A 17,086-nucleotide genomic window follows, 5' to 3' on the forward strand; every position below is an offset into this window, starting at 1 on the left:
AAAATGTGTTTTTTCATATCCACCTCCACTCACAGTTCTGGGATCCCATCTGTGCAGGAACCGCACATGCTGCCCCAGTCTTCTTGATTCATGCCGCAGTCCTACCTCATCCTCTGCATACTTCTCACAGCCCTCATGGCAAGGGACTGATGAAGATACCCCATTTACGTCTTAGTGTTGTAAGACTTTCCCTCTCTGAACACTGTCCACTTGTGATTGTATTTGTTGCCTTCTAAGTGCAGGAGGAAGCTTTTGTGATGATTGCTGGGATCTTCCTCTATGGGTAAAGCAGTTTGTTTTAGGAGACATTGATTGCTATTTTCATTTAGCAGAACAATAGTAATGTGTTTTCTCCTATGTCCATGTCCCATTTAGTGTTATGTCTTAACTACCTAGGCATATGTTCCATGTCATGAAGTGAGACTTAAATTTGGTAAGACAGTGTATGGTTACTCTGCATTTCTTTTAATAATAAGAGATCCCATCATCTCATATATCTAAATGCTCTGTCCCCTGTTCGTGAACTGGTTTGTGGGGATGAGGATATATGTTCTAAGTGGAGTTGCTATGGCCTTGGTAGATGTGAAGCATTTTTGGAGGAGTTGTTTCACGGGTACTGGGCTTTGATGTTTAAAAAGCCCTTGTCTTACCCAGTGTTTCACTGCCTATTGAACAATATGCATCTCTTAGTTACTGTTCCAGCATGCTACCTGTCTGCCTGAGGTCATGCTGACCAGCATAATGAAAAAGGACTCACATTATGAATCTGTAAACCTTGTAGTATTAAATCCTACAGTTAAATGCTCTGTGTTATAAGTTGTGTAGGTCATGGGTTATCTTCATAAGCAAGTAACTAAGACAATATTTCAACAATATTTGTGCTAACAGTGCACAGACATATAATGCAGGCAGCTCACCATTGTAGATACAGATTTGTAACTAGTTTTGTATTTACCTTTTTTCTCTGTTGGTGAAAACTGTAACATGAATACTAGTGAGTAGGTTTGAAGGCTCCAGGTAATCAGCAACTTGCCTTCTCTGTATTCAGTGAGATATGTAGATATTGTATTCAGCAACAGAGCTTTACAATTAGTTTGTAGAGTACAAAAATCTTGACAGTATTCTGAATTTGGGGGGGGGGTATTTACACCTTGGCCCCAAACTCAAATATGTGTAACCCATTCTAGGCACTGGCACTTTCATTTGGGGGAAAGAGATGCCTAGTTTGGGATTTGTCTTCCCTCTTATTGGTAATTCCTTTGACATTGTTTTCATATTTGTATATATTTTAAGAAAATTCTGCTTTATTAGTTTTACATACAAGCCCCACAGTCTCCCTTAGTTTTTGGTGCCCCTCCCTACATTTGATTTTTTATCCAAGTGTTCCCCTTTCTCCCCTTTGGATTCTCTTTTTTCAGTCCCCCAAAGGCTTCTCTGTAACTATATTCTAATTCTCTATCTTTGGGAGATGCTTTACAGCTTGTCTCTCTGGTTGTAAGTATTTCTGTGGCCACAGGATGCCTTTAGAAGACTTAAAATCTAAAAGCTGCAGTAAGTGATAAATAACAAATTTGCATTTTCTTCTTAGTCACATCACACAAAAATTTTAATAGCTCCTTCCATTTATCTGTGAATTTTATAACTCTGCTGTTTTAAACATCTGAGTCACATTCTACTTATAAATGCTTATTATTTTTTATATATTCATCCATTGGTGACATCTAGGCAGCTTCCATATTTTATTTATCCAGGAGATACTCTCCTGTTACATTCTTTTTTTTATTTTATTTTCCAGTTTAAATTTAGATAAGAAACGAGGTTGCTTCAAAAGTCAGTTCCAGGTCCCTCTCCCATTCCCTCCCCTCCTCCCGTACCCTCCCTCCAACCCCCCTCCGTTAACCCCTCATTCCCCCAGGGAGGGTGAGGCCCTCCATGGGGGTGTCCATAGTCTGTCATTTCATATAGGGCAGGGCATAGACCCTTCCCCAAGAGTTCAGGGTGAGAGTGCACCTCACATTGTTCTATGGGAGTCCAAAGTCCGTGTGTATACTTGGGATGGGTAATGATCTGCTGCCCAAGGCTCAATAGATTACCTAGGCCTCCTCACTGACACCCAGATTCAGGGGGTCTTGGTCAGTCCCATGCTGGATTCCCAGGCTGATGCCTGGGATTCAAGATTTAATCTTTGTCTGGTCAGCTGTTTCTGGGGGTTAAACCAGCCCAGTCTTAATCCCTTTGATCATCAGTCCTCCCTCTCTGTTACTGGCTTTCTTGAGTTCAGCTCAGTACTTAACCAAGGGAGTCTGCCTGTTCTTCGATCAGCAACTAAATGAAGTTTCTGTTTCCCAGACTCTCTGGCCATAGGATTGTAGGCTGGCACTCCCCAGATCTATGTCTAAAATCCATATATGAGAGAGTACATGCCATGTTTCTCTTTTTGGGACTGGGTTACCTCACTCAGGATGGTTTCTTCTAGTGTCATCCATTTGCCTGCAAATCTCATGATTCCGTTATTTTTTTCTGCTGAATAGTACTCCATTGTGTAGATGTAACACATTTTCTCTATCCACTCTTCGGGTGAGGGACATCTAGGTTGCTTCCAAGTTCTGGCTATTACAAATAAGGCAGCTTCCATATTTTTACTATTATGACTACTATAGAATTGAAGATAGTTGTGCAAGTATCACTGCAGTCCTATGGAGAGTCCTCTGGGCATATTTTCAAGAGTGGTTGGTAGACCTTGAGGGAGATCTATATTCAGCTTCCTGGGTAATCAGCACACTTTTTTGTGCTTTTATTAAATCTTACATTTAACAGAAATGGATAAGTGTTCCCTTTTCCACAGATTTTTGTCACTATGAGCTGTAATTTGTGGTGTTTTCAAGCTGATTTTGACTACATTAAGATGAAATGTGTTTTAAAAAATGTTTTTCGCGGGGAGTCCAGGGAAGCAGCTGTTCCTCCGGCAGCATCAGGTAAACAGGCCGGCTTCCCAGTCTGCATTCCAGTGCCTGCAGATCGCCTGGGAACTGCACAGAGCTCCCAAGCTCGGCGGGAGGCAAGCACCCCAGACTCCAGATCTTTCTCTCCCACCAACGAGACCAGGAAACCAGAGGAGGCAGGGAGACCAGGGGAGTAGCTGTTCCAGATCAGGTACAACAGGACCCAGCATAGGGTTCAGGGGACCAGGTAGGAGGCTAAGCGCCCCAGATTCCTGTTCTTCTTCTCCACCCACGGGACCAGCATTTGGACAAGGAATAGAAGAACCACCAGTTTATTGGACTTGCTAGCACCCACCAAAAAGGGAACTCTGGTCCCCAGACCAGTAAGAGGCTCTTTCTGCACCCACTAGAAGAAGAGATGGGAAAGAGACAATACAAAAACACAGTAGCAACAGAAAAACAAATATGACACCGCTAGATTCTAGGGACTCCACACCAGCAAGAACCCAACATTCCAATGCGAACGAAGCAGAAGAGAACGACCTTAAAAGCACTTTCATGAAAATGATAGAGACCCTAAAAGAGGATATAAGAAAATCCCTCAAAGAAATGGAAGAAAAAACAAACCAAAAATGCAAGAATTGAAAGAAAAAAAACAAAAAAGGCAGGAAATGGAGGAAGAAATGAAGCAAAAAATGCAAGAAATGGAAGAAAAAACAAAGCAAAAAATGCAAGAATTGGAAGAAGAAACATACCAAAAAAGGCAGGAAATGGAAGAAGAAACAAAGCAACAAATGCAAGAAATGGTAGAAAATACAAAGCAAAAAATGAAAAAATGGAAGAAGAAACAAACCAAAAAAGGCAAGAAATGGAAGAAGAAACAAAGCACAAAATGCGAGAAATGGAACAAAAAGCAAACCAAAAAATGCAAGAAATGGAAGAAAGAACAAACCAAAAAATTCATAAAAGGCAACAAATGGACGAAAAGATAAACACCAAACCTAAGAATAATAGGTATAGAAGAAGGAGAAGAAATCCACCTCAAAGGGGCAGAAGGCATATTCAACAAAATCATAGAAGAAAACTTTCCCAACCCTAAGAAAGACATGCCAATGAAGGTACAAGAAGCCTACAGAACACCAAATAGAGTGGACCACAAAAAAAAATCCCCTCGCCACATAATAATCAAGACCCCAAACATACAGAATAAAGAAAGAATATTAAGAGCAGCTAAGGAAAAAGGTCAAGTAACATATAAAGGCAGACCTATCAGAATTACACCTGATTTCTCCATGGAAACGCTGAAAGCCAGAAGGTCCTGGATAGATATTCTACCTACACTAAGCGACCATGAATGCCAGCCCAGACTACTATACCCGGCAAAGCTCTCAATCACTATAGACAGAGAAAACAAGATATTCCATGACAAAACTAGATTCAATCAATACGTGTCCACTAACCCAGCCCTACAGAAAATTTTGGAAGGAAAACTCCAACCCAAGGAAGCTAACTACAACCAGAAAAACATAAGCATTAGAGAATCCCTCTCTACAAACAGCCAAAAGAACAAAGGGGTGAAATTCCACACATAATTCCACCAACAACAACCATCGCAAATCGAAGAAGGATGAGCAATCAATGGTCATTAATATCCCTCAATATTAATGGCCTTAACTCACCCATAAAAAGACACAGACTAGCAGAATGTATTCGAAGACAGAACCCTTCCTTCTGCTGCATACAAGAAACACACCTCACCCTCAAAGAAAGACATTACCTGAGAGTTAAAGGTTGGGAAAAAAAATTTTCAATCAAATGGACTCAAGAAACAAGCAGGGGTAGCAATCCTAATATCTAACAAACCAGACTTTAAAATAAACTCAATCAAAAGAGATGAAAGAGGTCATTACATACTCATCACAGGTGAAACCCACCAAGATGAAGTGTCTATCCTGAACATCTATGCCCCAAATACAAAGGCATCCACATTCGTTAAAGAAACATTATTAGAACTTAAATCTCATCTAAAGCCCCACACAGTTATAGTGGGAGATTTCAATACACCACTCTCACCACTAGACAGGAATACCAGAAAGAAACTCAACAAAGAAGCAAAGGGTCTAATAGAAGTAATGACCCAACTGGGATTAACAGATATCTATAGAACATTTCATCCACATAAAAAAGAATATACCTTCTTCTCACCACCACATGGAACCTTCTCAAAAATCGACCACATACTTGGCAACATATCAAACCTCAACAGCTACAAAAAATTGGAATAACTCCATGCATCTTATCAGACCACCATGCTTTAAAATTAGAATTCAACAACAACACAAATTGCAGAAAACCTACAAACTCATGGAAATTGAATAATGCTCAACTGCACCATCCCTGGGTCAAAGAGGAAATAAAAAAAGAAATTAAAGACTTCCTCGAATTCAATGAGAATGAAGACACAACATAGCCAAACCTATGGGACACTTTGAAAGCAGTGCTACGGGGGAAGTTCATACCGCTAAGTGCTCACATGAAGAAATAGGAGAACAGTTATACCAGGGAATTAACAGCACAGCTGAAAGCTCTAGAACACAAAGAAGCAAACTCCCCCAGGAGGAGTAGACGCCAGGAAATAATCAAATTGAGGGCTGAAATCAATAAAGTAGAAACCAGGAAAACAATACAAAGAATCAATGCAACAAAGAGTTGGTTCTTTGAGAAAATCAACAAGATAGACAAACCTTTGTCCAAACTTACCAAACAGCAGAGAGTGAACACGCAAATTAACAAAATTAGAAATGAAAAGGGGGACATAACAACAGACTCTGAGGAAATCCAGAGAATCATTATGTCATACTTTGAAAACCTGTACTCCACAAAATTTGAAAATTTAAAGGAAATGGATGACTTCCTGGACAGCTATCATTTGCCAAAACTAAATCAAGAACAGATAAGCAATTTAAATAGACCTATAACCCCTATGGAAATAGAAGCTGTCATCAAAATTCTCCCAACCAAAAAAAGTCCAGGTCCAGATGGCCTCACTGCAGAATTCTACCAGAAATTCAAAGAACAGCTTATACCAATTCTTCTCAAAGTGTTCCACACAATAGAAGCAGAAGGGTCTTTGCCAAACTCTTTCTATGAGGCTTCAATAACCTTGATCCCCAAGCCACACAAAGATACAACTAAGAAAGAGAACATCAGACCAATATCCCTCATGAACATTGATGCAAAAATACTCAATAAAATACTGGCAAATTGGATCCAAGAACACATCAAAACAATCATTCACCACGATCAAGTAGGTTTCATCCCAGGGATGCAGGGATGGTTCAACATACAAAAATCCATCAACGTAATCCACCATATAAACAAGCTGAAAAACAAAAATCACATGATCATCTCACTAGATGCTGAAAAAGCCTTTGACAAAATCCAACACCCCTTCATGATAAAGGTCTTGGAGAGATCTGGGATAACAGGAAAAAAACTAAACATAATAAAAGATATATACAGCAACCCTGACAGAGGGTTGATCTCCAAAATTTACAAAGAACTCAAGAAGAAAGTCTCCAAAATACCAAAGGACCCTATTAAAAAGTGGGCTGCAGAACTAAATAGAGAGTTTTCAATAGAGGAGTCTAAAATGGCTGAGAGGCACTTGAGAAAGTGCTCAACATCCTTAGCCATCCGAGAAATGCAAATCCAAACAACTCTGAGATACCATCTCACTCCTGTCAGAATGGCTAAAATCAAAAACACCAATGACAATTTATGCTGGAGAGGATGTGGTGAAAGGGGGACACTCCTCCATTGCTGGTGGGAGTGCCAACTGGTTCAGCCACTTTGGAAAGCAGTGTGGAGATTCCTCAGAAAAATGGGAATAAACCTACCACAAGACCCAGCCACTCCACTCTTAGGCATATATCCAAAAGATGCCCATTCATACAACAAAGATGTCTGTTCCACTATGTTCATAGCAGCTTTATTTGTAATAGCCAGATCTTGGAAGCAACCTACATGTCCCTCACCCGAAGAGTGGATAGAGAAAATGTGGTACATCTACACAATGGAGTACTATTCAGCAGAAAAAAATAATGGAATCATGAGATTCCCAGGCAAATGGACGACACTAGAAGAAACCATCCTGAGTGAGGTAACCCAGTCACAAAAAGAGAAACATGGCATGTACTCTCTCATATATGGATTTTAGACATAGATCTGGGGAGTGCCAGCCTTTAATCCTATGGCCAGAGAGTCTGGGAAACAGAAACTTTATTTAGTGGCTGATTGAAGAAGAGGCAGACTCCCTTGGCTAAGTACTGAGCTGAACTCAAGAAAGCCAGTAACAGAGAGGGAGGACTGATGATCAAAGGGATTAAGACTGGGCTGGTTTAACCCCCAGAAACAGCTGACCAGACAAAGGTTAACTCTTGAATCCCAGGCATCAGCCTGGGAATCCAGCATGGGTCTGACCAAGACCCCCTGAATTTGGGTATCAGTAAGGAGGCCTAGGGAATCTATTCAGCCTTGGGCAGCAGATCATTACCCATCCCAAGTATACACACGGACTTTGGACTCCCATAGAACAATGTGAGGTGCACTCTCACCCTGAACTCTTGGGGAAGAGTCTAGGCCCTGCCCTATATGAAATGACAGACTATGGACACCCCCATGGAGGGCCTTACCCTCCCTGGGGGAATGAGGGGATAACGGAGGGGGGTTGTGGGGGGAGGGCACGGGAGGAAGGGTGGGAATGGGAGAGGGACCTGGAACTGACTTGTGAACCAACCTCGTTTCTTATCTAAATTTAAACTGGAAAATAAAATATATAAATATATATATATATATGGAAAGGGTGTGTAGGAAAAAAAAGAGAGAAGAAATAAAAATAAAAAAATCATTCTTCTCTCATACAATGCATACTGATTGTAGTTTCTCCTTCTTCTACTTCCCAGACCCAATTTCTACTCTCTCCCATATCATCTGCTCTTGTATTTCTCATCAGAATAGAACAGGCCTCCTAATGATTCCAACCTACCATCACATAACAAAATACAACAAGACTAACCGTAAAACCTAATATCAAGGCTGGATGAAACAACTTGGTTGGAAGAAAAAGTTTCCACAAACAGGCAAAGGAGTCAGAGATACACTCATTCTTGTTGTTAGGAGTTAAACAAAAACCTCAACCTAAAATTCCACAGTCCATCTACAGAGGGCCTTTCCCAGACTTTTTCAGGTTCTGTGGTTGCTTCTTCAGTTTCTGGGAACTCCTGCAATTATTGTTTAATTGGTCCTATTGGCCATGTTCTCTTGATGCCCTGGATTACTCTGCCTCCTACAATCCTCCCTCCCCTTCTTTTGCAGGCTTTCCTGAGCTCTGCTTAATGTTTGGCTGTGGGTATTTGTATCTGATCCCATTTACTTCTGGAGGAAGCCTCTGATTATAATTGGACTAGGCACTGATCTTATGATTACAGGAGAATATTGTAAAGAATAATTTCCTTGTGTTTTTTGTCAGTAGTGTTTGGTTCTACCATAGGTCTGTGAGCCATCTGGCTTGTAGATCCTGGCCATCTAGGGTGTCTTGTGCATGGGCATGCTCTCCTGTGGGCCTCAAGTTAGGCCAGTCATTGGTTGACCACTCCCACAAACTGATCCACCATCAACACAGAGCATTCTCAGGCCACTTGTTATGGATCATAGATTTGATGATTGAGTTGGTTTCCTAATCCCACCACTGTGTTTTTAGCCCAGTTACAGAAAAAGAGCTGATTCAGGATTTATATCCTTTATTACTAAGTGTTCTTACCAGGGTCTCCCATCCTCTGATATGTGTATTTCTTTCCAATGGGTTCAAATTGGTTGATATATCCTTCTACCTAGGTCCAGTCATCAAAATGTCATTCATATGTTGCACCACTGAGTTATCTTTGGAAAAAAAATGATCAGAAGCCCTTCTAACAAGTGATGACCAAAGGCAAGACAGTTTATATACCCTTGAGACAAAACTGTAAAGGTGTACTTCTGGCTTTGCCAACTTAAAGGAAATAATTTCTGGTGGTCTTTATGGACAGGTACAGAGACAAAGGCATTTCTGAGATCAAAAGATGTGTACCATGTAACAGGAAATTTGTTAATTTTCTCAAGTGAGGACACTACATCTGGTACAATAACTGTATTCATAGTTACTACCAGAGGGATATTTTGATTGTCAAATGTCATTCTCCACAATCCTTTTGTCTTCCACACTGACCAGACAGAGCTAAAAGGATCTGTGTTGGGAATCACCACCCTGGCATCTTTGAAGTCCATGATGGTGGCACTAGTTTCTGGAATGTCTCCAGAGATGTGATAATATTTTTTATTTCTTTTTTTAGTTGAGGCAACTTTAAATGATTCCATTTAGACTTTCCAATTGTAATTTCTCTCAATCCAAAAGTCATGGAACCAACATGAAAATTCTGCCAAACTTAAGTGTATCTCTCTCAATTATACCTTCTGTAACATGGGAAATAACTGCAGGATGAGTTCAGGGGGTTCATGGACCTACTGTGACTGGGACATCAGTCAAAACTCCATTAAATACCTGTCCTCCATAAATCCTTACTTTAACCAAAGGACCACAGTGTTTCTTTTTTCTTTGCATGCATCTATAATTTCTTTTTTATTATTTATTACATCTTTAATTAGAAACAAGCTTGTTTCACTGTACTTCCCTACTGTTCCCAACTTAAAGTTTTTGTTCCCCCCCTGACCTACTCTCTCCTTCTCTTCTCTCACTCTACTTTTTTTCCAGCTCCCAGTCCCCTCCCACCTGCTCCCAATCTGCTCAGGAGATCTTGCCTCATTCCCCGTCTGTGGGGTACCATGCATGCCTATCTTAGGTTCTTTACTGTTTCCCAGAATCTCTGGTAGTGAGATTGTAAGCTGCCACTCACCTGATCCATGTCTAAAATCCTTATATGAGTGAGTGTATATCATGTTTGTCTTTTTGTGACTGGGTTACCTCACTCAGGATGGTTTCTTCTAGTGCCATCCATTTACCTGCAAATTTCAAGATTCCACTTTTTTCTGCTGAATAGTACTCCATTGTGTCAATTTTCTCTATCCACTCTTCATTTGAGGGGTATCTAGGTTGCTTCCAAGCTCTGACTTTTAAATAGTACTTCCATGAACATAGTGGAGCAGATGCCCTTGTTGTATGAATTTGCATCTTTTGGATATATGCCTAAGAGTGGAATTGCTGGGTCTTGTGGTAGGCTGATTCCCATCTTTCTGAGTAATCTCCACACTGATTTCCAAAGTGGCTGTATGTATGAGTTGGCACTCCCACAAGCAGTGGAGGAGTGTTCCTCTTTCTCCACATCCTCTCCAGCATAAACTGTCATTGGTGTGTTCTGACAGGAGTACCTTGGTATCTCAGAGTTGTGCACATGACAATGATCCAAGTAGACTACATGCAATACTTGCTTCCATACCTTCTGAAATCTAGTACCCTAGTCATTTTGCCATCTGTTTGGGACATTCTTCTCCACTTATACCATCTACTTCCTTTCAGACTCAAAACCAAATTGAGCATCACATGCTATAAAACACTTGTAGCCTGCTCATGTGGAATAGACCATATTTATTATGTTAGTCCTACTAATCCATGAGCCTGGTACATTGTTCCATCTTACGATGTTAATTTTGAGTACTTTGAAGGGTGTTGTTTTCCTGATTTCTTTCTCAGACCATTAATCATTTGTGTATGGGGGGAGTGCCTGGTATTTTTTAGTTTATACTGTCACTCCCCTGAAGGTGTTTTCAACGGTTGGAGTTTTCTGATTTAATTTTTTGAATTACTTATATATAAGATCATATCATCAGCTAATAGAATCATCTTGACTTCTTCCTTTCTTTTGTATCCCCTTGAGTTATTTTAGTTCTCTTGTTCTGGCTAAAACTTTAAATAGTATATTAAATACATGTGGAAAAATGAACAGTCTTTTCTTCTTCCTGATCTTACTGGAATTGTATTTGTTTTCTCCCCATTAAATTTGGTGTTGACTATAGGCTTGACAGGAATTTTGTTTAATATGTTTTGGTATGCCGCTTGTATTGTTGATTTCTCCAAGTCTTTTATCACTAAGGGTCATTAGATTTTGTCAAAAGCTTCTTCTAAACCTAATGAGATGATCAAGATTTCTTCTTTCAGTTTGCTTATATGGTGGATTACACTTAGAGACTTTTGTATACTGAACCATTCCTGTATCTCTGTGATGAAGCCTACCATGGTGGATGATCTATCTGATGTGTGTTTCGATCCAGTTTGCAAATATTTTATTGTTTAGGCCTACATCAGTGTTCATGTGGGAAATCGGTCTGGAATTATTTTTCTATGTTGAGCAGTCATGTTGTTATGTTTTCATGGTGACTCTGCCCTTGAAAATGAATTTGCAATGTTCTTCTATTTCAATTTTGTGAGATAATTTTAGGAGTGTTAGTATTAACTCTTCTTTGATGGTTTGTTGGAACTCTGTGCTAAAACCATCTAGCCCAGGCTATTTTATGCGTGGGAGATTTTAATGACTGCTTCTATTTCCTTAGGGGTTGCAATTGTTTTGAAATTGTTCATCTGATCTTGATTTAACTTTGATAAGTATTATTTATTGAGGAAGTCCATTTTTTTCTTAATGATTCTTAGGATTTTTTGGTGACTGCTGTTATATTCCCCTTCACATTTCTTATTTTGTTAATTTGGACATCTACTTTCTGCCTTTTACTTAGGCTCGATAGGGTTTTCTCCCTATTGCTAATTTTTTTTAAAGAACCGTATATTTGTTTCATTAACTTTTTGTATTGTTTCTATTTCATTCCTAAGTCTGATTATGTACTGCAGTCCACTCCTATTGGGTCTCTGTTCTAGAGTTTTCAGGTGTGCTATTAGGTCTCAGGAATGAGATAGTATTTATTTATTTATTTATTCATACATGCATTTATTTTGAACTCTTATTTTTATTAATTTTTATTTAAGTTGAAAATTATCTTATTTTACATACTGATCCCAGTTTATTCTCCCTCCCATCCCCCTGCCCCCATCATCTCCCCATCCCATCCCCATCCATTCCCCAGGATGGGTGAGGCCTCCCATGGGGGAATCATCAAAGTCTGTGACATCATTTGGAGTAGGACCCAGGCCCACCCATGTGTATCAAGGCTGAGAGAATATCACTCCATAGGGAATGGGCTCCCAAAGCACATTTGTGCACTAGGGATAAAAACTGGTTCCACTCCAGTGGCCCCACAGTCTACCTAAGCCCCTCAACTGATACCATGTTCAGGGGGCATGGTTCAGTCTTATGAAGGGTCCCCAGCTTTCTAGCACTGGTCACCTTCATATGGCAAGCCATTTTCCATTATGCAATTAAGAACAAAGATGTCTTTGCTTGTTGGAATGGACTCATCAGCTATTTGCTGCGGGTTTAGTGATCCTCTCCACTATCTACTTATGCCTTAACTTTGGGCACATTTTATTCACACAAGTTTTCTTCATTTGTAATAGATTTCAAAAACTAGTGTTAAACATTAGAATACAAAGTTTTGGGGTTCACCTTAGCATTTCCATATGTCACTGCTTTCTTATTGATGATCCCTTCCTAGATTCCCTCTGTCACACCTTAGCCTTCCTGATGTTTTCAACTCTCCCCTCCCTCCATCCCTCTTCTGTTTTCTATTCTTTTTTTTCTTTTTTTATTTAAATTAGAAACATGCATGCTTCAAATGTCAATCCCAGCTCCCCCCCACTTCTCCCTCTACCAGCCCCGCCCCACCACCCACCCCCAGCCCAATCCCCACATCATTCCCCAGGGAGGGTGAGGCCCTCCTTGGGGGGATCTTCAGAGTCTGTCAAAAGGCAGGACATAGGTCCTTCCCCATGTGTCCAGGCTGAGAGAGAGAGCATCCTTCCATGAGGAATGGGCTCCCAAAGTCCATGGTGAACATTGATCTACTACACAAGGCCCCAGAGATTAGTGAGGCCTCCTCACTGACACTACATTCATGGAGTCTGGATCAGTCCCCTGTTGGCCTCTCAGTCATCAGTCTGGGGTTCAAGAGCTCCCCCTTGTCCAGTCAGGTGTCTTTGTAGGTTTCACCAGCATGGTCTTGACCCCTTTGCTCACCACTCCTCCATCTCTGTCACTGGGATCCAGGGGGTCATTTCAGTGTTGAGATATGAGTATCTGTCTCTGTTTCCATCAGCCATTGGATGAAAGATAGGATAGCATATAAGGAAGTCATCAACCTTATTATTAGGTAAGGGCTATTAATGAAGTCTGCTCGCTATTACTTAGTTTTCCAGTTGGTGTTATCCTTGTAGATCTCTAGAAATCTCACTGGTGTCAATTCTCTCTTCAAAGCTATAATGACTCCAACTATTATAGTATCTCTCATCCTGGTCTCCTCTATTCTTAACCCGACTCAACCTTCCTGCTCCCCCATGTCTTCTTCTACCCGACTCTTATCTCCTGTCTCTATTTCCTGGTACCCTTTCCTCTCCCCCATGTTTCCAATCTGCTCAGGAGATTTTGCCTCTTTCCACTTCTCTAGAGTATAATGCATATCTCTTGGGAACCTCCCTGTTTCCCAGACTCACTGTCCCTGGGATTGGAGGCTGACACTCCCCTGATCCATGTCTAAAATCCATATATGAGTGAGTACATACCATGTTTCTCTTTTTGTGACTGGGTTATCTCCCTCAGGATGGTTTCTTCTAGGGCCACACATTTGCCTGCAAATTTCACAGATTCCATGGGTTTTTTTCCACTGAGTAGTACTCTGTTGTGTAAATGTACCAAATTTTCTCTATCCACTCTTCAGTTGTGAGACATCTAGGATGCTTACAGAATCTAGCTATTACAAATAATGCTGCTATAAATATAGTGGAACAGACATCCTTGTTGTATGAATGGGCATTTTGGGGGTATATGCCTAAAAGTGGAATTGCTGGGTCTTGTGGTAGACTCCCATTTTCCTGAGGAATCTCCATACTGATTCCAAACTGGCTGTACAAGTTTGCACTACTACCAGCAATGGACAAGTGTTCCCCTTTCTCCACATCCTCTCCAGCATAAGCTGTCATTGTTTTATATATATATGTATATTCCACACTCTGACAGGAGTAAGATTATATCTCAGGGTTGTTTGATTTGAATTTCCTTAATGGCTAACGATGTTGAGCACTTTTCTAAGTGTCTCTCAGCCATTTTAGACTCCTCTATTAAGAATTCCCTATTTAGTTTAGTCTCCCATGATATATTTGGGTCCTTTGGTGTTCTGGCAATTAACTTCTTGAGTTCTATATAAATTTTGGAGATCAGCCCTCTGTCACAGGTGGAGTTAGTGAATATCTTTTCCTAATATGTGGGTTGCCTTTTTGTCTTTCTAACTCTGTCCTTTGCTTTACAGAAGCTACTCAGTTTCAGGAGGTCTCATTTATTAACTGTCGGTCTCAGTGTTTGTGCTACTGGTATTATGTTCATCAGGAAGCTGTCTCCTGTACCAATTCTTTCAAGGGTACCTCCCACTTTCTCATCTAACAGGTTCAGTGTGGCTGGATTTGTGTTGAGGTCTTTGATCCATTTGAACTTAAGGTTTGTGCATGGCAATAGACATGGATCTATCTGCAGTCTTCTACATGTCAATATCCAGTTATGCTGTTCATAGGTTTGTGGGTTAATCTCAGAGTGTTCAATTCTATTTCATTTGTCCACCTGTTTATTTTTGTGCCAATACCAAGATGTTTTCAGGTCTACAGCTCTATAATAGAACTTGAAGTCCGGAATGGTGATGCCTCCAGATGTTGCTTTGCTGAGCAGGGTTGTCTTGGCTATCCTGGGCCTTTTGTTTTGCCATATAAAGTTGAGAATTGTTCTTTCAAGGTCTGTGAAAAATTATGCTGAAATATTGATGGGGATTGCATTGAGTCTGTAGATTGCTTTTGGCAGGATTGCTACTTTTACTACTTTGATCCTACCTATCCAAGAGCATGGGAGATCTTTCGATTTTCTGGTGTCTTCTTTAATTTCTTTCTTTAAAGACTCAAAGTTCTTGCAATACAGGTATTTCACTTGTTTGATTAGCATTTTCCCAAGGTATTTTATCTTGTGTGTGGCAATTGTAAAGGGTGATGTTTCTCTGATTTCTTTCTCGGACCTCGTATCTTCTGTATACAGTGGGGCTACTGATTTTCTTGAGTTGATCTTGTATCCTGTCACTTTGCTGAAAGTGTTAGTCAGCTGGAAGAGTTCCCTGGAAGAGTTCTTTGGGTCACTTATGTAAACTATCATATCATCTGCAAATAGTGAAAGTTTCACCTCTTCATTTCCAATTTGTTTCCCCTTGATCTCCTTTCGTTTTCATTGCTCTTGCTAGAGCTTTGAGTACAATATTGAAGCGGTATGGGGAGAGGGGACAGCCCTGTCTTGTTCCTGATTTTAGCAGAATCACCTTGAGTTTCTGTCCATTTAGTTTGATGTCGGCTGTTGGTTTGCTGTATATAGCTTTTATTATGTTTAGTTTTTTTCCTGTTATCCCAGATGTCTCAAAGACCTTTACCATGAAGGGGTGTTGGATTTTGTCAAAGGCTTTTTCAGCATCTTGAGATAATCATGTGATTTTTGTTTCTCAGCTTGCTTATATGGTGGATTACATTGATAGATTTTTTTTTGTTGAAACAACCCTGTATCCCTGGAATGAAGCCTACTTGATCATGGTGGATGAATTTTCTGATGTGTTATTAGATCCGATTTGCCAGCATTTTTTTGTATGAAGAAAAAGCTTTATGTTTTAATATATTTTTCCAGAAAAATTTTAATTGAACACACATAATTATATTCAGATAGTCATAAATGCTGAATATATGTACATATGCTAACATACATGAATACTGAAATAACTCCATGGATATTGATAATTTGAATTATTACATACTTTTTTCAGAACATAAATCTGACATAAAATTTTCCTTACCTATGGCTGCATACTGTGATGCTATGACTACACAGGTGAATTATGAATATTTCAATTTCAAATTTGAACTTCTTAGAATTTGGGTTTCTGCTGTCATCTACCTGTGCATTTTATCTGTATGAATAAAATTATATGAAGCAATGAAATATTTGCAAGTTCTATTTATTGTTATTTCCAACTAAGGTAGAATTTAATGAACATAAATCCTTCTCAAAACATTCAAATTGTCGTTATACAAAAACTACAACCATTTGCATATACAAACTTTCATTATATACTAAAAATTGTTGTTTTTGTTATCATGTAGAAAAGAATGACCCGGGCAGTCATGGCACATGCCTTTTATTGCAGCACTTGGGAAGCAGAGGCAGGTGGATCACTGTGAGTTCAAGACCAGTCTAGTATAGAAGAGCTAGTTCCAGGACAGCCTCCGAAGCCACAAAGAAACCCTGTCTCAAAACCAAGGGGAAAATAAAAGAAAGCAAAGAATGATATTATGTTATATAATTTTAATCCAATTTTCCAGTATTTATTGAGTATTTTTGCATCACTGTTCATGAGGGATATTGGTCTGAAGTTCTCTTTCTTAGTTGTGTCTTTGTGTGGCTTGGAGATCAAGGTTATTGAAGCCTTGCAAAAAGAGTTTGGCAAAGACCAGTCTGCTTCTATTGCATGGAAGAGTTTGTGGAGAATTGGTATAATCTCTTTGTTGAATTTCTGGTAAAATTCTGCACTGAAGACATCTGTCCATGGGTTTTTTTTTTTGCTTGGGAGACTTTTGATGACTGCTTCTATTTCCTTAGGTGTTATAGGACTATTTAAATTGCTTATCTGTTCTTGGTTTAATTTTGGCAGGTGATATCTATCCAGGAAGTCATCCATTTCCTTCAAATTTTCAAATTTTGTGGAGTACAGGTTTTTAAAGTATGACTTCATGATTCTCTGGATTTTCTCAGTGTCCGTTGTTATGTACCCCTTTTCATTTCTGATTTTGTTATCTTGCATGTTCACTCTCTGCTGTTTGGTAAGTTTGGACAAAGGTTTGTCTATCTTGTTGATTGTCTCAAAGAACCAACTCTTCGTTACATTGATTCTTTTTGTTGTTTTCCTAGTTTCTTCTT

Source organism: Mesocricetus auratus, unplaced genomic scaffold (assembly GCF_017639785.1).
Source record: "Mesocricetus auratus isolate SY011 unplaced genomic scaffold, BCM_Maur_2.0 Super-Scaffold_6731, whole genome shotgun sequence".
In the NCBI taxonomy this organism is placed as follows: domain Eukaryota; kingdom Metazoa; phylum Chordata; class Mammalia; order Rodentia; family Cricetidae; genus Mesocricetus; species Mesocricetus auratus.